Below are 26,578 nucleotides of genomic sequence, written 5' to 3' on the forward strand. Positions count from 1 at the left end.
TCACTGCATTATTCTACACAGTGTGTAACTTTTTTTTTTGCAATTTTAAGTGATAACAGTGAAGTTAGCAGAGTCTCTTGCCTTCTTGTTACGTGCACCAAATGGTTTTTTAAGCTCTCTGTGGCCAGTTTGTATATTCTTGATGGACTGTGAAATGAGAAGATGCTGAAGAGTGACTGCTCACAGTGCAGGTGCTTTTAGGGAAGGGAACAGTGCTTGGGTCCATGAGACAGGCAGGGAGCAGTAACGTGTGGCTGCCTGGGCTCAGAGGTCCCATCAGGTGGAGGGCAATCAGGGAGGCCAGATGCCCAACCTATTGCAGGGGTTTATAATGGCCCTTATGTGATTATTTAAGTATAGGGGTTCATACAAAACAAGAAGCATAGCACAAGCTTTTCCATTCTCCAGTCCTGGAGCTTAATTAAGTTTGTCCTACAGACTGTCATTTTGGGATGAAATTGTTTTAATCATTTAATCAAATGCATTCAAGGTCAGATTGAGAGAAGGAACTAATGAACACATTCTGGAAGAAAGACACTTTCTGTTCAGTGATCCTCTGTCAGGGCATGGCTGAGACCAATTTCCTCTTCCTATAAAGCCGTATCACTGGGGCTTAAAAGATTTATGTAAAAAAAAAAGATCTTGTCCCTTCAGGATGGAAAAAAATGTGATTGATTGGCTCCCTCAAAGAATGGAAGTCCTTGTCTAATTAACATCCTAATTTTCTTTCTTTTAAGGTAAAGCATTAGGTGATGCTGCGTAATGATCTTTTGTTTCATAATCTGTTGCCATTCTGCTAGCCCAATGAGTCAGGGTCAGCAATGCAACATTTTCCACTGGCCTCGTGACCACAGCGAGGAGTATTTTGAAAGCCAACTTCCACATTCTGTCCTCAAAAGAGAGACACGTTCCAAAAAAGTGTAAGATCTCTTTGTCATCACGAATACCTGTGTTTCAAGTTTAAAAACCTGTTTCCTTGGTAACTAGACTTGTTAGGCTGGTCTGCTCACACCATGCATGCAGAGGCCACCACATACTGCACAAAGCTTATTGAGCCATTTATCAAAAAAGTTTAATGCATTAGAATTTTTTGTCCTAATTTTAAAGGGCTTCTGAGAGACAAAAGATAAACTTTGCTGCTTGCCTTGTCCTGTATAAAATTGTCTCCTGTGATGCTGAGAGGTATTGTGATGGGGAATGGCAACAGTCACTTTGTGAGAGGAAAGTCGTTCTCTGGTTTCGCCTCTCCATCGCAATTCCTTCCTGGATTCCTCCCAAGTGCAGTCAGCTGCAATACCCCTTTACTGTACTTTTTCTGTCTATGAATGCTGCTGTTATGGAAGACATTTTGAACTTGGCTATTCAAGGCATATCTCTGTGCTGTCGTCACATAGCCGTGTGATGGGCAGCAATTTGGATATTCCTGACTGGCAATTTGACTCTCCACACCCAGACAATGTACATTCATAGCATCTTGGTTGCCTGCCACTTAGCCCATCTGTTGGATTGACTCTTTGCCCATTTAAAAGTCAGTCAGACAGGGGTGTAGGTGCCAAGAAAATGTGAATTGAGAAGGGGAGCCTGCATAACACTGCTGGCAGAGCATCTTCAGCAAGAGCGTCCTCCTTTGTGGCAGCCATCACTGCCAGATGCCTCCCTATAGTAGGTTACAACTGCTGACATTTGCGTACCAGCAGAGAAAAGGAGAGAAGAGTGTTCAGGGTAGCCTTGGCAACTTGCAAGGCAAGCTGTGCTGTTGCAGGTACTCGGCTCGCAGCACAACTAAGAGATATGTGGAGCTTGCAGGGTATTAAAAAGTTACTCAGTAGGAAAGGGAGCACATCGTTAGTGTGCTAAGGTGAACCTGAGGTAGCCTGTTACACTTGAGGAGAGAGCCAATGACCCAACAGAGATAGCTGCAGGAGGCCAGTAAAGGTATTTCTCCTCCTCTTCCATGTAGGAGACTTATATGTTGTGTTAGCCCTGCCTGGGGAGCGTTCCTGAATGCAGAATAAAGATTCAAAGATAAAATCCCTTAAGATATCTCTCTCTCTTAGCCACAATCATGTTGTGCAGTGAAGAGAATTAACTCATCCATATGTGCCCTTTATAATTGAAATCAGAACAGTGTCAGGCACGTACATGCTCGCAATAATACCCATAAATGCATGTTCCACTTCAAGTTTGACTCACTAGAACTACTTTATCTGTGAAACTAACTCGTGTATCTGTCTTACCTGCTTGACCAGCCTTTTATTTCTGGTGGGTAGCCATTACTACCACTCCCCTTTACGTCAGAGGCACAGGTAGCGTCTTTCCATCGTTATTATTATACAAAAATATGACATAAATACCTCCAGAGTCTGTCAGCAGCTATGGTTCAGCAGTGCATTGCAACCTAAATAGTATTTAATGGATAAATTTTTTCTGCTCAAACTTAAATAATAAATAGATGTGTGAAACCAGTTTGAACTTCAGAAAGTTTTAAATAATTCTTTATAAACTGAGGAAAGCAATCATCCCAAAACAGGTGAATAGCTCTGTGCAATTTCAATTACTTTCTTATATTTCCAGACTTTTTTGGTTTGTTTGAGTTTTTTGTTTCTTTTCGTGTCAAAGAAAGACGTGGCTTTCCCAGTTACCTCATTAAATACTGTATGGCACCAGGAGCCCATCACTTGTGCAGAGATGGTATCTGTCTTCCCATTAACCTGAGGAAGGAGTTTGTGGAAGGCACTGAAAACAGAGTTGCCCAGTCCTTTTATTTGAGAGCTTACTGAAGTGAAAAGATGAGCTTTCAGGCACTGGGCAAGATTGTTTTTGTGATCATCCAACTCCTTTTCCATCATCTGTTGTTTTCACTTTCTGATGTCTTTTGACCAATGTCTAATCCCAAGAAGAGAATCCCAGTTTCCGCTAGCTTGGAGTAATGTACTGAAGAAGAATTGAACCAAAAGTGGTGTCTGATGCTGTGCTCTGCTTTCCCTGATGTCAGCAAGTAGCACTGAGAAATCTGGTGCTCAACACGTTGTCTCTGAGCCAAGAATGAGGGACCACTGCCTGAGGGGACAAGAAGCAGATTTAGTGTGCCTACTTGTCAGTTAATAGTCAGCCTTATGTTGTACAGTAACCACTCTATTTGCTCAGTACAAGGGAAGATAAAACACAGTTAGAATACAGTAAAAATGCCAAACAAGAGCAACAATTCTCCCCCCTCCCCTATTTTCACAAGTGTTAGGCAGCTTGCTGCAATTCGAAACACACATGGTATCAAGTAGCACCAAAATTATTAGGTGCTGATGCATTCATAGCCTTTGTAACACCAGTCTGCTACTCTGTGATGTGCTAGCCATGTGGCCCACCTGCCTTGCCTCTTTCCCCACCCTTATCCCCTTTGATCTTACACCTTTGGTTCTGTAAGATGTAGCCTGCACAGTCCTCTACTGGCATGAATTCTTTATTTGGGAGTAGTGAGACACTGGAACATGTTGTCCAGATGAGTCGTGGATGCCTCATCCCTGGAAATGTTTAATGCCAGGTTGGTTGGGGCTTTGAGCAACCTGTTCTAGTGGTAGGTGTCCCTGCTTACGGCAACCCAAACTATTTTATGATTCTAAGATTAATGAGGAGAAAGCATATCCTTGTTTTCAACTGGAGCCACATGCAACATGGCATTTGGTAGTATCTTTATCATGAAAGGTTCAAATGGCAATGTGTAAATCCAAGTGTTTGCCCAGATAATTGGTTGTGAACAGATCAGTCTGTCCTTTGAAGAGGAAGTATAGAAGAACAATCAGGATCACAGAGGAAATACTTAATATTCAGTCTGATTGGTACTAGGAAATTTCTAAGAATTGCAAAAAAAAAATAAAATACATTCCTGATGTTAATGTGCTGCAGTCCAATGAATAAAGTTCAGTCAATGAAAGCAACCTTTTAAAATAGCACAGCTTAATTCCTCATTCTTCTTCTGTGTACTCTACAGGCACTCCTGCCGGCAGCTGAACTGCTCCTTTTTATGCCCAGAAAAATACTGTGGTTTTTTTTTTTTTTTCCTTAATAAGGACTTTCAGAACTCAGCTGAGAAAAAAAAAATATTTATTTAAACTGCTTGATAAAATCAGAGTAATTCTTTTGGCCTGTATTTTTCATTAGCTCTTTTTCAACAGCAGTTCTTCTGTATCTATTGGTGGCAACAGATTATGAGAGAACAATATGCTCAGTTCTAACCTAGGTTTCTTTCCCATTCTGGATCCTGCATTATCATGCCAATGTTTGCAAAATGCATCCTTTTGAGTTCCAGATATGGATACTCAGCAGCAATATAATTAAAACCATTTATAAGCCCATGTAATATATGTGTGCTGCATACTCTTTGCATGTTCTGCATATTTTCTTTGCCCAAGCTTTATGCAGTCACTTTAATAAATATCCTGTATAAGTAACATCCTCTTACACATTTACAGGACATTGATGTAGAGGATGTACTTTCAAAATAGGTCAGTGAATTTGGAGGCTACAGCAAGAGGGAATGACTCTGATACCACAGTCACTCACAGCCGAGTTAAGCCAGCAGACATCACTGACACTGGAATTAGCAGTCCAGCATTCTCCTTGCTCCTGTGCATATTCAGAATCACAGAATCATAGAATGTTTTAGGTTGGAAGGCACATCAAAGGTCATCTAGTTCGAAACCCCCTGCTGAGGGTGTCCCCCTTGAACCTATGCTATCCTTGGTGCCACCTGAGGTTTCATGTAACTGCACGGTGTGTGGGGCAGGCAAACCCACCCAGGAGAGAGCTGGGTCAGGAAAAGAGGCTTGGCTAGCTCAGGCATGGGTCTGGACCCCACTCTGGTCCACTGCATTGACACACACACCCTTCTGAATTCCAGAACAAAGGAGAGGGCTATGTTGACTCAGAAAAAAATGAAAATAGGATCGCTTCTTTTGGCCTCAGTGCCCTACCAAAGTGTTTGTGGAAATAAAGCCTCTGAGTGCCAGGTCTTGAATTCTTGAATTCACATGGTTAAACCATTAATAAAATCTTTTTCTGGCTGAGAATTTTCTCTGGCCTACAGTAAGCAGCATCCATTTCTTATTCCTAGAACCTAGGAACCTTATTAAGGTTCTTAGAATACAGGAAATAAATCTATTCCTTTTTTATTGTTTTTGTGGAAGTTTGTGTAATAATGCTTGACTGCAGCGAGTGTTCTCCAGTCTGAGTTTGGCTGCACTCCCTTTGCTTGCACTCCAAACTGAGATATAAGGGACTCATATATACATTTTTGCACATTTCCAGGGACCTTCATTGTCCCCATAATTCAACAGTGCCCTGCAGCAGTCACTGATGCGGTCTATGGAATTTCCTGGCATGAAACCTAGAGCATGTGTGTAGTAAGCGGGAGATGAGCAGAGAGCAGCACAAGTGACTGCCCTTCAGAAAGGTGCTTTGACTGCTGCCCTTCTCTGCATGGCTCTTCCCAGTCTTCCAATCCAAAAGCAAAATAGGCTAATGTTGGGGTCTTCAGTAAAAGATGCTTTTCCAGGTGCTTGTATGGTGATGACTCAGGCACTCTCTGCATTTATCCATCTGTAAGCACAACTTTTGCCCCACACTGTTAGACTACAGCTGTTTGCACAATGCAGTGAGGTAACCTCATATGGGGCAAGGTCCAGCATGACCAGTCCTCAGTGAAAATATGTGCAATTCAGCACAAAAATGGAAGCCTTCCAAACATTGCTCAATCTCTCATTCAGAAATCCCAAATAAAAAAATCAATCCCATTGCCCTGCATGTAGGGATGGACTGTGGGTTTCATGGGCTGCATAAGGACTTATGAAAGTAGCAAAGAGAATTCCCATTCACAAGAATGCCTAGGGTTAGTGGCAGACGGCCTCCAATACAACCAGGCTGGGTGATAGGTAAGAGAGTAGCCTGGGTCAGCTCAGCTGAAGCTCAGGCATCTCGAGTGTGTGGAGGAGATATGGTTTGAAGGCATTGCAAATGGGATTCTGTAGACAGCTCTAGGTGGACTATACAGCAATGGGAGGCTGATTTTGTCCTCTGTCCTTGTTTAGTTAGACCGGTGTATGGATATCTGAGATTGGAGGAAGACACTTTTATTGATGTGCAAAAGTAGTGGCAGTAGGATGAAAATGCAAAGTCTCTTACAAAACACACCAGTCAGTGTTAGGGTTGTGAAACACTGAGAATATAGATATGCCACTGAAACATCAGAAAATAAAAGTGTTTTCCCATCTTTCCAGCCATTTCAATTTGTTTTCTTTTATAGAGTCATGCATTTCTCCCTCCCCCAACCTTTTGTTTTACTATATTTGAGTTGGGAAACATCTCCTTTTGTTGCAGTGTTGCTTTCATTTGTAGTTCTACTTTGTTTTGCAAAATAATTCAGGAATTCTTGATTCAAAGCCAATTGTTTGAAAGGATTTCAAAAAAGTCAGTAAGGAGAAAGACATCTATTCTTCCTCTGTTCACTTTCTCTATAATTTTTCTTCTCTCCTTGCCTTTACCGATGACCATTAAGTTGTCTATTTAGTATCCAAGGAAAAACTTGCTTTTATATTTTCTGAAAAAGCAGTTATTTTCTGTCCTTCACAAGATGGCACATGTGCAATTTTCTTCCTGCCTGTAGGTCTGAAATCACTACAACATTGCCTTCTGCATCAAGGGCTCAGGGCCTTCTCTGCAGCAAAACACTTGAATAGACACTTAAAGTTAAGCGTCTGCACAGCCTCATTGGAGGAGGTGAAGAAATATGAATGTACCTTGAAATGCACCGAGTTTTTGTATAAACATTCTGAAGATTTGCATTCAAAAGATAACTGATCAAATTTTTACCCTAAAAGTTGCTTTTCACTTGAAATGTCTTTTCAATTGATAGCAAAATCATTTGGCATTCTGCAGGAAGAAACCCAATAAACTCCAAAAAGCCAAGCTTCTGATGGGAATAATTTTTAAAAAAAAATATTTACAAAACATAAAAAAAATTAAGTAAATTGTAGCTGAATCCTTTTTTTACTCAGGAACAAAAAAAATATAAGGCTACTGATCCTAGGTCTGAACTAAAAAATGGCGTGAAAATGAAGAGAGAAAAAATATGTTGAGTTTTGTTTGTTTGTTTTTCCTGCTATATGATATATAAACCGATCTGAATTAGATTAGATATGGTGACTCCTGAGTCAGAGTCCACTTCCGCATGTTCAGCATGGTTGAATTTAACATTCAGGTTTGTTCAGACTGCTTTTCTTGGGAAGGAGAGTTTGCAGTCCCTGGTTTCTGGGGCTGTAAATGTCTGCATAAGCTTTAAACCCACCTGAAAAATCTATTCCTTTAATTTAGCATAGCATATATGTCTCAGGGATTGCTGTACATTCCTAGAGATGTCTCCAAGATCACCATGCAGACTAGGATATCTTGAAGTCAGTTAAGATGTCCAAGGAATGCAGCTGCCTAATGAAGAACTGTAAATATTTGCATCAGACAAATGCACGTGGAAATAAATGAGTAACCTGTTTCCGATGCAGGGAATTAATCACGCAGTCTTCACACAAAGAATCTGAAACATCAGGCCCCATGTCATTTGGGTTAAGATGTCGCTATGTTGTTATCTGGGATGAAGTGTGGGATTTATATAAACATCATCTTTCCCTTGCTGAGGATCAGCCAATTCAAACAACTTGAATAAGTGGTTTCCATGCTAAGAGGGCTGTGTTTACATCTTGAGCAGCTGTTGCTGTGGTTTGGTCCTGTGCAAAACCAAACCAAACCAAAACTCTATTTAATCTCACATTCCTTACCTTGTTTCCAGTCTTCTTGGACATACTGTTTTGTTCATCTGGCAATATAAAGTCCAGGCAACTTGGCCAGGGAAGGGATATTCCTGCCTAGTGGAACCACCGGGTTTTGGGAAGTACTGTTGTGTTTCCTCTGCCACCTCCTCCAGAACTGAGAAAGGAGGGAAGAGAGAAGGGGAAGTGATATTTTTTTCCTTCTACGTGGTTTCATGGCAGCTGTATAGATACATCTTCTATTGACATCTAACTTAGTCCTTGTAGCTCTTTTTCTGCCTCTCTCGTTTATTGGGGAAGGATCTGGCAGCCTCAGACAGCAGGGCTCTGGATTGATAATCACTCAATATTGTATGCTGGAGTGGCCATCACAGCTTCATTAGGAACCTCCAATGTGGTAACTTGGAGAGTACCTTTGGGATCAGGGAGCTGGGATTGGGGTTTCGTAATCAACGATTTCAAACCAGTTTCTGGCCACCCTAATCAACTACACAGAGTTCCCTGAGAGAAGATCAGGGTCCTTATTTCTCCCTTAAGAATGAAACACTAAATTTCATTTTTCAGTGTTTTTTCCTTCTATACAAATTCTTTTGATGTTCTTTCCTTCCTATACAAATCCCTTCTTGTATAACTCTGATAGCTTTAATACTTTAAACAAATATGAACATAAGGAAGAACACAATTCCTTATTGCTTACTCATTTTGCAATTCATATGGCCTTGACAAGAATTTTTTTGCTTTGAAATTTGGAACCTGCATATTAATGCACTTTATCTTGCCAAGTTAGTTCAAGCAAGGTCTGATGAAAGCCACCTTTGATTTGATTTTTTGTTTGCATTAAATACCTTTTTGAACTTTGGTGGGGGTGGCTGACCTTTAGAATAAAAACCTATACTGGTGCAATGCAGCTAGAAACATTAAACAAGTGTACTGACAGTTAAATGAAAAGTGACTGACTGGGCTAGGTACACCTGTCATGTTAATGCTGCCAGGGGAACTTGGTGCTCACATGATAAGTTTTGTTGTGTTGGTTTTGTTTTTTGTTTGTTTGTTTGTTTGTTTTCTCCTATAAATCTCAGTTGTATAAATTTGCAAGGGGGGGTTTACATCTACAGCTAACTCTGGCTTCAGAGGCACCTAGCGTGATATTTAAAGGAACTCTAGTTCCTTCACTCTGGAATGCAGGATCAAAAGAGGGCTTACACATTAAAAATTAAAAACTAAATCAAACAGCAGTAGCTTATTCTTTAAGGTAAACAGAGCAAAGGCTATTGGTGTCAGCCACAGCAGCAGTCAGGTGTGTGCTGACAAAAGAGACTGAAGAAATTTTTTCTAATAGAGGAAATTATTGGATTTTGTTACTTTTTCCAAGGAGGAAATGATCTTTTTAGAGGATGTAGGATGATAATAATAATAATCATCAACAACAACCAGAGGGCAGACTGTTTTCAGATAAACCATTGAAATTATCCAGCTTACAGGACTTTTCGGAAAACTACTGATCACCCCAAGTTCAAAGAGGTCAGCTGAAAATTAGGTAATGCTCTCAGGATCCAACCCCATGGCAGGATGAGACAGTGCTTTAGGGAATGAATTCCTGATTTATCATTAATAAGGCGTAGGTGAGGAACGCCAGACTCATGAACAATTTTGCCAATAGGTAAAGCTTTTTTTGCACAGTCATGTTGAAGGACACAGTGATCTGCTGGCACTGTTGCTGTTTACCTTGCTTTTTTGTGAAAACAAATTTCTGTTTCATTTCTTAGACTGCCTAGATTCTGTCATCTATTTTGGGCTTCTTAACCCCATACTAAATTACTATGTTCTCGATTACAGTTTGCTCCATCAAGGGTTAACTCCAGTGCAGTGAAGTACAAAAATGGTGCATGCCAATGAAAACCAAAGTCTCAGCTGTGAAAATGGAAAAAATCAGAAAGAACCTCAGTTTCATATAATGGCAAGTATCAGACTGGGATTTTAGTAACAATGTATCAATTGTTACTAAACACTATCAATGCTAACATCCTCTCATCACTGAGAAGTTATTGATTTCAGGGTTCTTACTCCTTTTTCCTTTGCAAGTCAGTTATTATTGAAAAGAGACTGATTTATCCTTATTTTGAATCCTCTAGGCAATGCAAAGAAGACGAAACCTGTCTTAACAGCATCATTGCAGTGATTTCTGGCAATGGCATCCTGCTATTTGTTCTTGCTTTGGAGTCATGTGCAACAAATACTGTTGACTTAAATGTTAAGAGGAGTTAAACAAAATGCAGGTTATATGCTGGCAAGTTCTGGAAGGAAGATGAGTCCCTGAAAGAGGGCTCAATGTCATAAAGTTGCCTCATAGAGTTTTAAAAATTATGTCAAGAAACGGACTCATGTACAGCTTTGTTCCATCCCCTACTCCAAAGTCCAGCCTGGTAAGGTTGGGGTGCAGCCACTTGTTTCCACCTGTTGAAGTGCCAGAAGAACAGACACACACATCTGTGAAAATAGCATCACACAGAGGAGTTTTTCTTAGTAACAATGATCCATTTTTCTCTTATATACAAAAAGCCTGACTGCAAGGGAATAATTATTATTGGTTGCAATGGATATCTTTTTATTAAAGCTATTTTTTCAAAGAGTAATGACAAATTTTCCTGACACAGATGAGCCAAATGAATAACTGTTCTGTAACAGACCACCTTTTTCTTCTCCACTTTTCTTTTCTTGCTCTGATTCTTCTACACATCTCATTTCTTCTCCCACTCTTTAAGCTAAGTCCCTTGTTTGGGAAAACAAAACAAAACAAAACAAGCAGCAACCCTGTGCTTTTTGTTCCACCTAATGTTAGTATAATTTTAATGAACTGAATTCACTAAACTTCTTGTTTGTCCCTCTGTGCTGCCAGACAACCAGCACAGCTGGCACAAGGTAAGCAAGGGTCTAGACATGGCAAAGGCAAGCAGGCTTTCTCTTTTCCTGCAGGAAAACAGTTATTTTGCTCATGCTGCTGAACAAAGCCCTACTCCTAAAACTTCATCGCAATGACATTTTCCCAGTACTATTTTTCCTATCAGTGAAAGTAGTTTTAAAGGTTCTGATTTTTCGTATTCCTCTCCCTGTTCCCACTGTCCACAATGTTTCTCTTACTAGTTTGTTAGCTGTGCCGATACAACTCTTTGAACAGATGTCTTGCAAACTGAGATCACTGAAATTATCAAATTCACTTTTCAAAAGTAGTTTTAAAAAAACACCCCCCACCCCCCACTTCTGATCCTTCTGGTGATCACCATCAGAGCACAGCCCAAAGAAGCCAAAGTGAGCCCTGCAGCCTTTTCAGCTGGCAGAGCTAGGAGGGCACTGAGCTGTAGTTGTGACCCAGGTGGGTTTGCAAAGATGGGAACCAAGTGTGCAGGAACAGGGAAGCGAGAAACTGTTTTGCACTGCTTTGCCTTTAGAGAAAACAAGTGTCTACATTTAAGTTTTGTTTTGCAGATTTAGGTTTTGTTTTCAGTAAAGGCTGCGGGAAACACAACCAGGTAATGTTCAGCCACAGATGAAGCAGAACTAACCACTGATGTAAGTATAAAGTGTAACCAGCATTTTTCTAACCACTGATGTAAGTATAAATTTTTACAGTGAAAACAAAAGGCTAAGGACATCAAGGTGACAGCTGTGTTATCAGCTTTGATCATATAAATTGAGAACTGCTGCCAGCTGGGAACAGTTCAGCCTTTCCTGGGATCAAGCTTTAACAAAGGAACGATTTTGCTGTGGGAGCTTGTGGGCTTTATTTGTTACACCTGACTGAGTCATACTTAGAAAATATATAATAAAGAACATTTTCTAGGTTTGGAATGAAAGAAATGCTCATCATCATAGCTGTGGTTGCTTGGCATAGAAGAATGTGAAGTACAGTGTGATATTCTGCTAAATCCAAACTAAGGAAACCTTCAAACTTCCTATTTCCGAATAGGTCTTTGTCTAGCGTGACATCCAACCTCAATCAAAAATACATAATGACCACCTCATTAGTGCTCATGAGCTGTAATTTATATGCTTGTATAAAATACAACTGTTAGATTAGATGTTTACATGAGATACAGATTTCTATTGGTAAAGAATATATACATTGAGAGCTGAATTCTTTGAATACCAGGCATGAGGAAAGGTTGTCTCCCCAGGGTCTTAATGATTTGTTTATATTGAATATAGAAATATTCCCTAGCAAACTTCTGTTTATGGGGAGATGACTTCACCTGAAAGGGACCTTAGTAAGTCGCAAAGTTAAATGGGGAGAGCAAATTACCCCTCAGGAGAAGTGTCAAAATTATCACTGATTAAATTGCAGATCACAGGTGTCTGTGGTGGGTTAAAGGTTTGGTATTGAATATGAGCTCAATAGGAATCTACTTTCAATAAGGTTTTCTTCTGAGAGAGAAAGACAATAGTTTCATCCTAAGAATAGTGTGCATGGGAGCATTTTAGCAGAATTTGAAAAGAAGAAAAATGTCTTTGAGTGGATCTGAAGTATGGATACATATATCATTTTTCCCTATTTTATTTCTTTAAATATAAATTTAAACCAAGTAATCAGTCTATAACTATTTGAATCACACTAAATGGTTGTTTTCCATAACTGTTTCTGCATCTACTTCTGTATCCGTTTCTTAATGTCTTGGGATAAAGTTGATTTGACGGTAACGCAAACACCAACGTGGTTTTTCCTCTAGATGTGAAGCAAATAAAGAATGCAGTACAGGCCAGCTGTTATTAGCAGGTATTACAGTAATATGGAACATATCAGATCTATAATTTTGTGAATAATAAACAAAAAGGAACAATATGTATTCTAGAAATTGCTGCAGGTGTGTGATATTTAGGACTCATTCTACCTAACTTATAATTGCTACTCATGCTTTGCTAAGCTGGTACTGATGTTGTCTCAGACTATTCTAATGCTCTGATTCTAAGATTCTGTCTTGCACTATTCAATATACTAAGTCCTATTACAAGAGTCAAGATTAAATTTTTGATCTGTACCTGAACCTCAGCAAAATCCTTTATGAAATCTTCCATGGAGGTTAGAATTCAGCTTCTTGCTGTTCGAACAGGTCTGTATAGGTCTTTCTTGAAGAAACCAAGAGCTTCCAAGAAGTCAAAATGAGGCTTGTAATTTTTATGAATGATAGAACCACTGCAGTGACATTATAGAGGCTGAAAAAGATGAAAGCTGCATACCCTAATGCTTTAGGAGCAGTGTTATGCTGGTAGAATTCAGAAAAAAACACTGCCTGCTAGGTTATTTGATCTTAGGTGTTCTTGGAAGAATTTCTTTGGCTATTTCCAGAGATGTGTGTAGTATGCCACTTTGAACTACTGTAGGCATTCTGGGGCTATGAAGATTTATTTTTCAAGCCTCAAGAAACATGCAGGTCATCACCAAAAGCTAAGATATAAAGTATGTGCTATCAGAGCTTCAAAGCAAGGAGGAAAAAAAAGTAGCTGCAACTGTGGGGTTCACAGGAGATTTATTTTCCTAATGTGACTGATTTGACAAGGAGAGGGCATAAAACACTAAGGCTGTTGTTGCTGACAGGGGATGTGTTTTTGCTACAGAGGTGCCAGGTCACATTAGCCAGTCCTGTGCAGAAATGTAATTGCATCAACATTTTCTTGTAAGTCAGGTGAGATATTAACCAAGTGGATACACATGGCTATCAGCTAGTTACTTTGGGTAATACCTAATTTACTACAGAATTTGGGTGACACCTAATTTACTACAGGATTTTAGAAAGGTCTGTAACTGGAGGTAATTTTGCAGAAGAGGAGGTGCTAGAATGCAGTTCCAGTGGTGACTGGGAGAGATGTTTTGCTGTTGATTGGCCAAAACTGGTTCTACTGCAGTTTATAAATATTCCATGTTAGACATCTTGTTAAGGGGAAAGCTTTTGAGTTTGTGAATGTAAATCCCCAGACGAGATAAGGATAAAAAGATTTAAGAAATGGAGATAAGACTAAACATTCAGGAAACATGAGAAGATGAAGATGTGAGAGTAGGAATGCAGAAAACTTTTAGTCCATTTGGACATCTTGAAGACGTCAGAAGAGAGAAGGGAATTGCAATATTACTGGGTAATGAAGTAAAAAAAACTATGGATTTTGAAACTGGGTTCTGTGTGATTTTGAATTAACACCTATAGAGTCCTGCTGGCTTTATTCAGGAATGTAAACAATGAATGAAATTGATCCATTGTATTCCTCCTTTAAATAAAGAACATGATTTCACAGTTTGCATACTACCTTTTTGTTGTTGTTGTTCTCACAAAGTCTAAAGACCATGTTTGAAACAGTTTTCTATCTGTTACTAGGACTTTGTCCTTTTTCCCTTTCCCATAACTCATAATCGACCCTGACTCAGGTTCCAAGAACAATTCGGACTGTTTTACTAAATCAATAGGAATGTTTTATTGCTTGTTTTCCTTTCTGCTTTATTTCCTTGTTCCTTACTGTGCTGCTGTCCTGTAACTTTTATTTTTATTCTATTTTTAATTGGAAGACTAGTAACCAACAGTTAAATTTTCTCGTTGATTCCTTTTCCACTTAGTCAAAGGAAAACTAAAAATATAGGTTCTAAGGAAAATTCAACATACAGGTTCTTAGGAAAATTTAGTTTTGGAGGTAGCAAAAAGGACTTTTTTCATTGCTCCTGGGTAGGAGAAATGAGTGCAGGGGATTTTTCTTCCTTTGAATCTTTTTTTCCACTCTCTGGGTCCCTAAACAGTACCCTGATAAGGAAGACAGGTTTTACTGCCAGTTTATCAAGGACATGTTTCCACATGTATAGAGCATCTCCTCTCTTACAGGGTATGAGGAAACATTTCAGATACGCCAGATCTGAAACCAAGTCATAACTCTGTCAGTCACTGTGAATAGTCATTACTTCTGTATGTTCATCATCTTACAAATTTGGGCTCAAAACCACATATGATGAGATAAGGGAAAATCTTGACCTTTAGAAGTATTAGGGAGTTTTGCTGTTGACTGAACTGGAGTCAGGATTTTACCTTGAATATATTTAGCCTGTTGAATGTCCTAAATTCCACTACAGAGTAGATGCTTTCCCATCTTTCTCAAGTGGCTAATGTCCCAAGAACTTGTAAATCCCTCCAGAAAAAGAAACTAGAATTCCCTTAGAATCTTTTCCTTCGATTTTTGACTCTGTACTCATGTGTTGAAATGCAAGAGATTAATCTGACAGGTGCATGTCCTCAGTTCAGGCATATGGTACATATCTATCTATGCAGCAATTCTGCAAGTGGATCCTTCCTAGATAATTAACAGATTTCAAGGCAGGGACAAAGAGATAATAATTTATTCTAGAGTTCAGATACATACTTGATTGCATTTAAATATGTTAAGATAATAATAATAAATTCTATAATTCGGATATTTTAGGAGCTTAAAGGCAAGTGTCAGTTTGTTCCACACCTCCTAGGAGACTAGTTTTCTAATATATCTCTTTTCCAATGAAGTTGCAATGGCGAGGCTGTAATTTGGGTTATCTGCCAAATATTCTTATGCCTATTTACATTCCAAGCTTCAGCTGTAAGTGACACATGTTAGGTATTTCCAAAATACATGCCAGATTTATACAGCACACAGAGAGAATGAGATACTTTTAATTTGAATTGGAGACTGCGGCTCATCATAGGTTTTTCTATGTCATTTCATCACAAGCTTCTTTTAATAAGTATGAATAACTATATTGTTTAGGTAGAATCTGGAAATACCAAATCTCCTACCACAAGGTGGGATGGTCTAATTGCTTGGCTATTAAAAAGAAAATACACAAACATCATTTTTAATTCTGAATAGTCAAGGAGAGACATGTGGGCATGGTTTGGACTGGGTCCCAGAAAACTTTGGTACTGAGTCAGGTGATCTCTAAACAGTCTTTGAGAGAGTGCCAATCACCACTACGATGGTGGCTCCTCTAGACATGTGGAACAGCAACACTTCAGACATCTGAGAAAGATTTTACTGGCAAACGTGGATGTTCCTAACACTTGTCTTTGGTACACGATGTGTCACTATATTGACCATCAAAGTGCAATTTTCTTACTTGCATTTTAGACTTAATCAGCAATTTTTTGCTCCACCTCATCTGCAATATAACTGGCAATAGGCGACTCTTCTGCATGTGCATATATTGCTATTTTTGTCATCTTGAAATCTGCTTTTCATGCAACAGAAAAAAAAGGGGTGCTTTCTGGTGTGCCTACTTCTGGTGGCAATAGTGTGGAGGTTGGCTCTGTGGCACCGACTGGTGCTGAACACAGTGTTGCTATTTACCACAGCTAGGATTCCCAGAGCCGCCTGTCCCTTTGGATGCCAGGACACACCTTCACAGAAATGAAACAGGCTCTACCTTACCCCTTATGTCTCTTCACCATGTACCCACTCCCCCTTACTGGTCCCAGAGCATTTTACCAAGTGTGCATTGTTCTATATCCATGTGGTTGGCAGCCTATGATAAATGGGAGGACTCATGAGCAAGCGCCCTTTGGAAAAATATTTATATTGACGAGACTAAAGGGAGGAGAGACAGCCTAAGTGGGCAAAATCTTTGGAATATAACTTATGAAAAAAAACATATGAGAAGAATTTTTGATAAAGGAAGGAAATGTGTCAAAATTCAGTGCATGCTTTTTTCAGACTTGATGCATTTAGGCAATCTTGAGTCTGAATAGTCAAAATCTTAAAACAAACCAAAATAATCCTAATAATTATTCACATTCATAACAGGAAATTATGTGATTCTCGTATATGATTCTAGGTCTGGAAACTTAGGGAGCATTGTTGTCCTCAGTGTGTCTTAAGGTTTCACTTTGCACCTCCCTGTTTGACTCCTAATATTTCATGAGAGAAGTTTGGTCACAAAAACACTAGTTAAAAAAAATTCTACCATTACAAAAAGCCATATATTTTCCTCAGAATGGTGAATAAACAAGTCTACTCCTTTATTACTCCATTTTACTGATGCTGAGGTAAATGTTGAGAAACTTCAGTGAGGCCACAGAATGACATTCTCAGGAGAGATCAGAATCAATAATATTATACTTTTCTATTTTAGAAAAGATTGCCAATATTGTCAATATTTATTGCAGTCATAGTTCTTAAGGAACTGTGCCTTGATCTCCTACTTTAGTGATTAGCACAATGATCTCAATTAAAGAAAGAATGTTTTTTAGCATTAGGTTTGCTAAAAATAGATTTGATTCTTATGGCCTCAAACAGGTTAAACTGTGCTTGAGGTTGTGAAAGGACAGACTTCTCAGGCATGATGTATTATTGAGTTATTTCTCCCTGAAACTAAACTTACATATGGGGGGTGCGGAAATAGATATTTATTATATGCTGCTCAGGACCTTAAAAAAAAATCTCTCATGTCACCTACCTGTGTTTTCCATGTTTTTTTTTGTCTACCTTCCTACCTCCCTACGACATGGAAAGGATTAGCATGAAATATTCTTTAATTCCCAAAATTATTAATAGATGATAAAATTTTGTTCTGTCTGCATTTCTTCTGAGTGTATGTCAGCAAATGACTGCTGTTGTTTCAACATTGATATATTTTCACACAGATAGACCATGTAGTCAAATTAGACAACTTTCTTGTATCATTTTATTCTTGGTTTAAATTTTTAAAAATCCTTTTCCTAAGCTTTGCTGAAAAACATGAGTGTCTATAATGCCAGAGCTAAAAGCATTATCTTTCTAACCGTAGCAATTAAGCTGCTCTGTGTTTAGCAGCAGGTTATGCAATGGAAGAGAGGACATTGCATCTACTGTTTTGCTTTTTCTCCAAGGCCTGATAAAGTAACCTTTTATGCCATCAAGGTCAGGAAGACCTTAGCACCTAGCAACAAATATAGATTTTTGTCCTAGGGATAATACAACTGCCATAAATACAATTTTTTGCACTAACTAATGTGTACATAACTTATTCCTCAGTCCAAAGATTTTGGAAATGAAAAACTTTTTCAATGCAAAGCATTTTCTGATAGCTCCTGTATATAAATACCTATTCTTAATGTGCTACCAGTGCAGTGAAACAAAATAACCAATCAGAAACTGGATGAAGCATAATTAGGAGAAAACAGTAGAGCACTGTTACATTTATAATATTAGTGAATTAGAGCTCAAGCACTTAAAGACATTTAAGTGCTTAACTCCTACTGGTTTCAGTAGGAATCAGGCATTCAAATACATTTTTAGATTGTGAGACTGTTCAGGTACTTTAGTGAGTACAAGAGAGAAGCAAGAAATTAACATTTAACACAAAATTGTTACTTTGACACAATTATTTCTTTAGTAGGTGTTTATTAGGCACCAGCCTAGATGCATTCCTATCAATAGTTCTTACTTTTTGAGGGTTTTCATAACTTTATTGTCCAACCTTTCTTTAGGCTAAGCCTTGGGAATAGTAAACCTCAGCCTAGGAACTACATTTAATTTTTAAAATATGTTCTTAAGTAGTATCTCAAGAAGACCTCTAAGATCATTAACTCGAAATCCTAATCCATCATTGCCAAGTCCACCACTGGACCATGTCCCCAAGTGCATCATCTACGTGGCTTTTGAATATCTGGATGTCCCCTTTCTTTTAGATCAAGGGGTGACCAGGTGATATCAATGACAACACTGCTAACAACAGAGCAAAATCTCTCCAACTGTGTTACTTTCTCTTCTTACTCTGACATGCCCTCCTCCTCCCCCTTCTCCTCACTCCACCCCCTGATTTGTCCCTCTGGCTAAATGTTTGCAGGTCAGGCAAGGAATGAGGTAGCATTTGCTCTCTAACACTCCATGATCTGATTCCACAAATAGTTTCCCAGGCACAGAGTCCAGCTAAGATCAATGAGATCGTTCACATAAGCAAATAAAAATTTGTAGGATCAGGCCTTTGATCATCTCCTCTTTTATCTTGGGACTAATATCCTTTCCCAGCACCACCACAACAACATTCTCCAGCATCTCTTTCTATTACTGTTTTCCTGCCAGTCTGCCTGTTCAATTTTTTTATTTCATCCCTTAACTTTCTAGAAAACCCCATCTGTCCTTTTTCCAAATTCTCCAAAGGTGGGGCATTTTTAAACCAGGAAAACTAAGATAAAACTATTTAAAATGGTTGGTTTCTCTTATGATTAATTTTTGGAACATGATCTCTTCTCTGAAGCTTGATGTATTAGTACATGGTTTCTCCAGAGGCTTTCTGTCCTGCAATAATTTGGCTCCCGTGATTTCTGTGCCACAGAGAAATGTAATTATCACTGAAAAATCCACTTCTCCATTTCTGAACATCTATACACATCAAGAGAATAGTTTTTACAGCAGGTTGCATCATGTGATGTCACAGCTTTAAAGAAAACAAATTCTTAGTGGGAAATACAGAGAAAACACCAAAGAGCCTGGAGCTGCTTCATTTGAAATCAATAGAGAGTTGGCCACTGACTTCAGTGAGAACAGAATTGGGTCCCAAGACTATAACTACATGGCCCCAGAGGGGCTAATTTGCACAAGCACTTCTTATTAAAAGAAATAATAAATTCCCCAAAGCATTAGGGAGAAGAGCATATGGATACTTGTATGCTTCTGCCTGTGCCACCAGGATCTTCATGCTTTGTTGGACTCAGTCCTTTTCATGGTGAGCTGGGCAAAGGAGAGACTTTCCACCTCCAGAAAACTCTCTTTCTGATAAGAGAGGTGTTTACAGATCAGAATCCTGGGAGATCAGTGGCAAGTGGTTCAAAAGGAGAGGGATCCTGGGGAATTTGAAGGAAAAAGTATGGAGTCAGAGGCTGTGGGGAGGTTTATAGAGGAAAAGTGCTTCCATGCTTCCTTTCTATTTTGAGAATTAGAAGCTGGGCCTGGTTATATTTTTGTTCCTTTGGAAAAGTCTGCAAATGATACTCAACTGTCATGTAGGTATTCTGGAAATATACAGAATTTCTAGCAAAGGACCTGTGAGGACCCTGAGGGCCTCCCATACTTGCTCTAGAAGGCTCATGAAGTAGAAGTTCTTTTGCAAGGATCAGGTGTTATGTGGAGAATGAGGGCTGTGAGCAGATTTCCTTCACATCGTGCCATGGCTGAGCCCAGGCTATGTATATGGGCTGTTGAGAGCCAAGGTGGGATTCTGCGTGCAAACTACCAGCTACCATGTCAGGTGTCTTAATTGGGCTGTGTAGTCAATAGACAACCAGCTAGACTCAATATACCTTCAGTTAGAAAAATCCAGCAAGTTCTTCTATAGACCTGACCACAGGCATTTTCATAGACAGGACTTAGAGGTGTCATATTCGACCTGACATCTTTTTATGGGAAAATAAGAAGAGCTGCCTTCCTGAACAGCCCATCACACTTTCAGCCTAGTACCCCATCCTTGCTTTTGTTATTGTCTTGGAAGGTGTCCTTTCCCCTTGTGAATGGAGATGGGATTGGATTCTATGAATACCAATCCAATGGTGCTAAATACCATAACAGAGATATAGAAATACATCAGATATAAGCCACAAGCTTTGGAAAACTACCTAAATCTAGTCCTGCTATTTACTGTAATGTATTTTATTTCATTCTGTTGCATTATCCCTGAATAGCTAAGTAAGCCAGCATGATGGCATTATTTGTTACAGGCAAAATATTGTCTACATGGGTTGTGTTTCAGCATGGTGAAGTAAAAAAAATAATGTGTAAAAACTGTGAACTGGCTGTTCCTGGGCTTACAACCATTATATTCCCAATGGACATATTGACAAAGATCTTAACGATTGTGAACCAGCTATTTCTGTGCTCATGGCTATTAGAAAGGCTCCACTGAGAAGCCGAAGGAGTTTATAATGGTCATGAACCAGCTATTTCTGAGTTCATAGCTATTACAGATTCCAAAGAAATGCCAGTGAAGTTTATCATGTTCATGAGCTGCGTGTTTCTGTCTCACAGTACCTATAAACTCTGCTGAGAAAGTGAAAGAGTTGGTAATGGTCACACATGAGCTATTTCTAGACTCAGTACTATTACTAACTCAGTTAGGAAGCCAAAAGTTCACAAGTGGTATTTCTTTTGCCCCTGGCAAACTCCATGTAGAAACTGATAAAAGCTACTAATGTTTTTCAGAAAACTACACTCCAGTTCACAATAACACCTCTCAGAGTACTACAGTGGTGCAAAGTCTCTGCTCTGCTCAGAGCCACTATGGCAACTTGCCAGGACCCTGAGGGCTGCAACTCATTTATATATGCATTTACATAAATTTACATGAATTTTGTGTCCATTTGTATTCCATCAATGTTGCGATGAAACCTGTACTGAAGAGAATAAATAACATATAGCTGACTAACACCAGTACTGTTTCTCTGTTTTTCATTGCACTTATTTCACTTTCATTTTCTTTGCATCTTTCTAATACTTGTCCCACAGTTGGATTGACTTCTAGTCTCAGAGAGAGTCTGTTTTGTAGGTAAAATAAAATCCTGTTCCATCTACACTCAGTAACAGGGAAGCAGAGAGTTGTGGCTTCGGCAAATTGCTTATGCTGTACACTTAGCAATCTCCCCAACTACCAGTGGCTAATATACATATTAAAGAGGGCAGTGCTAGCACAATCCCTTACTGACCTCCATATGTGAAGCCCTCAGAATATTTGTGAGATTTTAAATACACACGTTCAAAAAATCCTGAAAATCAGAAGTAATAGGTCTTTTCTTTTTCTTTTTTTTTTTTTTTTTTGGTATGAAAATGACTGATAAGGCAGAATTTTAGAGCTAAAAATAACTTAGTAGTCTGAATTAGTTATTAAATAGTAAAACTTCCCTTTTTGACAGGATCTATTAGTAATTAATGGAATTTGATGCTATTTTGATCCTTTGCCTTTTCTTAAGGAAACAGTTTATATAATACTTCTTTATTCTTCAATGCAGCTTTCAACAAAGGTCACTATGACTTCAGATAATCATCTGTATGAACCACAACCTCATATTCCACTTTCTACCATCCTCATGAAACCACTAGCTTTGACATGAATAGAGTCCTTCACTTGTTGCTTCAGGGTATGACAATATTTTAAAGAGGAGGCAGATTTAAATCTTGTGTGGTTTTGCCAAGGTCAGGAATCAATAAATAGCTTTAAAGACTCAAGATCACCCTGCAATTACCTACCACTGAAATGGCTTGTAACACTTACTCGAGAAGCCTTGATAGAGTACGAGAAAGCAGCAGAAGAGCTACAGCTAACCACAACCAGTTTGTGTGTTTGTAGGTGCTGCAAGTGCCAAGCTTATGTTGGCTGTTTAAAATCTATTTTTAGAATGTTTTCAGCTTTCTGCTGCTATAGTTCAGTTAGAAGAAGGCTTGTGTAGGTGGTCAGCTACAGCAATGAAAACATTTTTTAATAGAACTGCTCATTGGAATGACTGGGCATTCACGTCTGGGCCTGTATCACTGGAGTACTTGTAATATACTGCTGCTCTCATCAGAACTGGAAGCTCTAAAACCTATGTTTTAAATTGCAGAGAAAAAACAGTAAATATATCAGGCAAGAATTTACTGGGTAGAACAAAAACTTCTTTGGTCCAGGACCTTGTGTGCTGGTGTGGAAGTCTGTCAGATCTATTCTTCTTCACTGTAAGCCAACAATGGTGACCAGGCACAAGGTAAAAAAAGCAGTGTGGTTATCATATTGTGAAGTTTCCCGTGTTTGTCATGCCGCTGTCTGGCAACCTCTGGAATAAGGACTACCTAGTATGAAGTAGTGACATCAGCATGTTGACAGATTTTTTTCCCCATGATTTTGTTTAATTTCTTTTTGAACCCATTCACAGCTTTGTCCTCCTAATTTATAAGTAATAGTGAAGAAACATTTGTTTCTTTTATCTGCAGAGTCTGCGGGAGTGAAACACAAAGCAGGATATGGGCAGAGAACCTTTAAGCCAACTGAACATATATGAGTCCATGGGACTAGACAGGAAGAATCTGGGAGTGCTCGTGGAGCTGTTTGGTGTCATTGTGAAGTCTTCTTTGTAATCTTTGAGAGATCATGACAGATGAGGGAGGTTCCTGGTGACTGGAAAGTCTGTCCTTGGAAATTATCAAAACTCAGGGGTTAGGATTGGATGACCTGCAGAAATCCTTTCCTACATCTGTATTTCTGTAATTGTGTGTCTGTACAGAGATGTGCTTATGGGAGTCAGTCAGGTTTTTCAAAACACTTCGTAGTGTACCTCTGATTCATCACCTTGGTGAAAGAAATTCCACAAGCAGACAAACTGAGTTTTTTAATTATAAATTACATGAACACTAGTATTAAATAGAAAATCTACATAAGTCAATATGCAGTGTTGGATAAAGTTTTGTGTAGATATATTGTTATGCTTAAACTGTACCTTGCTCCTCATGAACTCAGAATGATTTGCAGACATTAAATGAATCTCACACACATTCTGTGGGGATTCCTCTTTGCAGTAACTGGTAAAGAGAAGCACCACATGACTGCATGGCTGAGAACAGGGCTGCAGAAGTAGGTAGATTAGGCTAGGTCAGTGGGGAAACAGCAGCATAGACAGGACAGAAGGGGAAGGCAGAAGCTCGTCTTCCATGCAGTTTGCAAGCCATTATAGAGTCTTTTGCTACAGTAAGTGCTAGCATCTTTGAGAGAAGAATAAGAAAGCAGGGTAAGAGGTCTCTCCTGCTTCTTTTCCTCCCAGCTACCAGGAGTAGTTTGTAGGCTGCCAAGGAACAGAGACAGGACATCTTCCATGCTGCTGCTGGAGCTGCTGCTTGTGGCATGGGGGACATTGTACCTTCTTCACGTGTGGTGCCCTCCAGAGCTCCACCTGGGTCACTTAGGGTGGCTGCCAGTCCTGTATGTTAGGAGACTGACCTTTTCTCCTAAAAAGGGCCTGTCAGGCAAATAGCCTTCTCCTATTTTAAAAGAAGTCCCTCATTTCAGTGTTGCACAGGGAAAGAGAAGACTGAATTAGTCAGCCAAGTGATCAGACATTCACAGTGAAATGCTAAGCAATATAAGTGTTGATTAAATGATGCTACAAGTGCAAAATTCTGCCCAGATAAATCCTTTAACAAAAAGTAACTGCCAAGCCCAGAAGAAATAAGGCTCTTCTTTTCATGTTTTCTGAAGATTACACTTAATTGAATGCTTTGAAAAAAATAATCGTGGATTTGGCTTCCTGTTTGAGATTGCTGCTTAAAATGCAATATTGCTTCACTGTTCTGCCTTGAAATCCATACAAGAAATTTCAAGCAAACAAGGAAACTTCTGGAAAAAAAAAGAGTTGATGGCTTTATAAAGAGCAAATATTTGACACCCCTAGGTTACTGAGGGTCAGTGAGCACTGTGTGTACAGTTTTGACGTGCGGGGTCTAGACAGCTTGTTCTGTCAGAGCTGGGATGTTTTAAGAAAGGTTCTTTGCTGGAGCTCTCTGGAAATCTCCGCTTGGCTCAGTATCTTATGGCTAGAGCAGAACTGCAGCTATTTGCTGGGTCTGGAGTACTGGATGAAGCTGGACAGAGAAATGGGCTCCCCTGCAGCTCCAGGCAATGTCATGGGGAGGGTGACATAGGACAGGGGTAATACATTCCTTGTAAAAATTATGTAGTCGGAGTTTCCCACTTTCCAGGCTGACATGCTGCTCAAAGGCTGAAGGATCTGGCTGCTGCGAGATTGGGAATGGAGGGTAAGCCAGGGAGATACCACGAGTACTCACTCACTCAGAGCCATGTTTGAGTGATTTGATCTAAGTTACCTTTGCTGAATGCCATTTCATTTATCAAAGCCACATTATGGCTTGAAATCAAGGTCTATATACTTGATAAGACTTAACAGCAGTTTAGATTTTATATAATTTTTCAAACCAAAAGCTGTTATATTTCTTTGCAGACTTTATACAGAAATGATCAAATCATTACTGAAATATGAAAAGCTAAACTAGAAATGTATTGCCCAGGAGAACTGTAACTATATTCCCCTCTATGCTCAACTTCTGGTACATGGAGTTTTCCACTTTTCCTTTTGTCTAACACAGACTGAAAATTTATTATATGGGACCAATACTCACTTTAACAATATGTAGTATCTGAGATAAACTGGTCCCATGCAATGCAGAACAGATAAAAGTGTCAGGGATCTGAGCCTGGACTGAGCCACAATTTGTTTATTTTCACTTGGCTGACTTCTCACTGTCTCTTGTGAACTATGACTGACCACTGACTCAGTGGCCACATTTGATGAGAAGCAAAGAAATAACACACCAGGCAGTAACTGGCATTTTGTGGAAGAAGGAGAGAAATGATTTTGCATGATCAGGTAGCAGTGAATACCATAGGACATATCACAACGTATACAGAAGTGCCTTTGTTAGTTATAGCAGCCTGTCAATTGGAGGCCTGAATACAAACCAAGCAGATAATAAAAATAAGTCTAATAGGACTCCAAAAAAAAGAGATAAGGAAAAAAATTATCATAAGAAATATGAAGATACAATAAATAACATTTTTTTCCCCACAGAGACAACAAAAATGTTTTCATCCACTGTTACGCCAATAGATCACTTGACTGTGATGGGAAATGACAAGAACTAGCTTTCCAGTTTTGAGAATAGCTAGAACGATGCTTTTTGGGATGAGGCTTTATGTACTGCAAACACTATATTAGTATTCTTTCAATTAAAAATTATTTAAAATCTTCCTTGAAAATTTGGGTGGGTTTTTGTGACTTTTTTTTTTTTTTTTCTATTTCTTTCTTGTAGCCATGAATGCCTCAAGCCATGGAAATACAGGACTGTTATTGGTAGTTCTTGTCCATATGCTACTGATGCAACTGCAGCACCATGTCACCACCATGTCATCACAGAAGAGGTCATGTAGACATAACTAGGGAAATAATGAGCTTTAGCTCAAAAATGCTCAGAGTTATTATGTTGTAACTTCAAAGTGAAACAATGTACTTTGCATGTGCTCAAGTCTATGAGACAAAATATAAGTTTAAATAGTCATTGATCAATTATTTTGTAAGAACGGTTGCACTTCTATGAAGAAAAGTCTTGACAAAGGAGAACAAATAGAAAGGGATTTCCCTCCCATGCATATATTAGCACACCAGTTCTTGATTTCACATTTAATTACAGCAAAAGTTATGTTATTCTGTCTTACCTGTGTCCCTTGAAAGGTTTTTTAAGCAACTACAGGCCTTACTGAAAGATTAGAAAATAAGGCGAGTTGGTATGGATTTCTGGATTTCGGAATAAATGTTTTACACTGTCAAATTCTGGAAAGTACGGTAAGCACTTCAGAAGGCAGTCCAAAATTCTGCCTTCAAATTCTAGTCACTTAATTTTTTGAAATAACTGAAGTGTTTATTCCAAATTCTGCATCAAAAGAAGTTTTTCTTGAGATACTTAGGGTCAGACCTGCTTATGTTGAGCCCAATTTAGAGCAAATTTTTTCACACAGGAAGAGTTTTTGTGAATCAGTTAAAGTGAGATATTGAAATGTATTCATACTGTCCATAAATCCCCTTTGAAGTAACATGATGGAACTAAGGGTAATTGCATTGCATATATGAAGGCAACGGAAAGCTACACTAAATAAGTGTTTTATAAAATGACACACTGTTTATGTGGTGGATTTTCAGTTCATGTGTTTGCTCTTTCATTATCTTTCCAAAGTGAGAATACATGAGTAATTAATTTTGATTTCTTTT

Source organism: Empidonax traillii, unplaced genomic scaffold (genome assembly GCF_003031625.1).
Source record: "Empidonax traillii isolate 1590-97213 ecotype Southwest subspecies unplaced genomic scaffold, ASM303162v1 scaffold244:size1524873, whole genome shotgun sequence".
Lineage (NCBI taxonomy): Eukaryota > Metazoa > Chordata > Aves > Passeriformes > Tyrannidae > Empidonax > Empidonax traillii.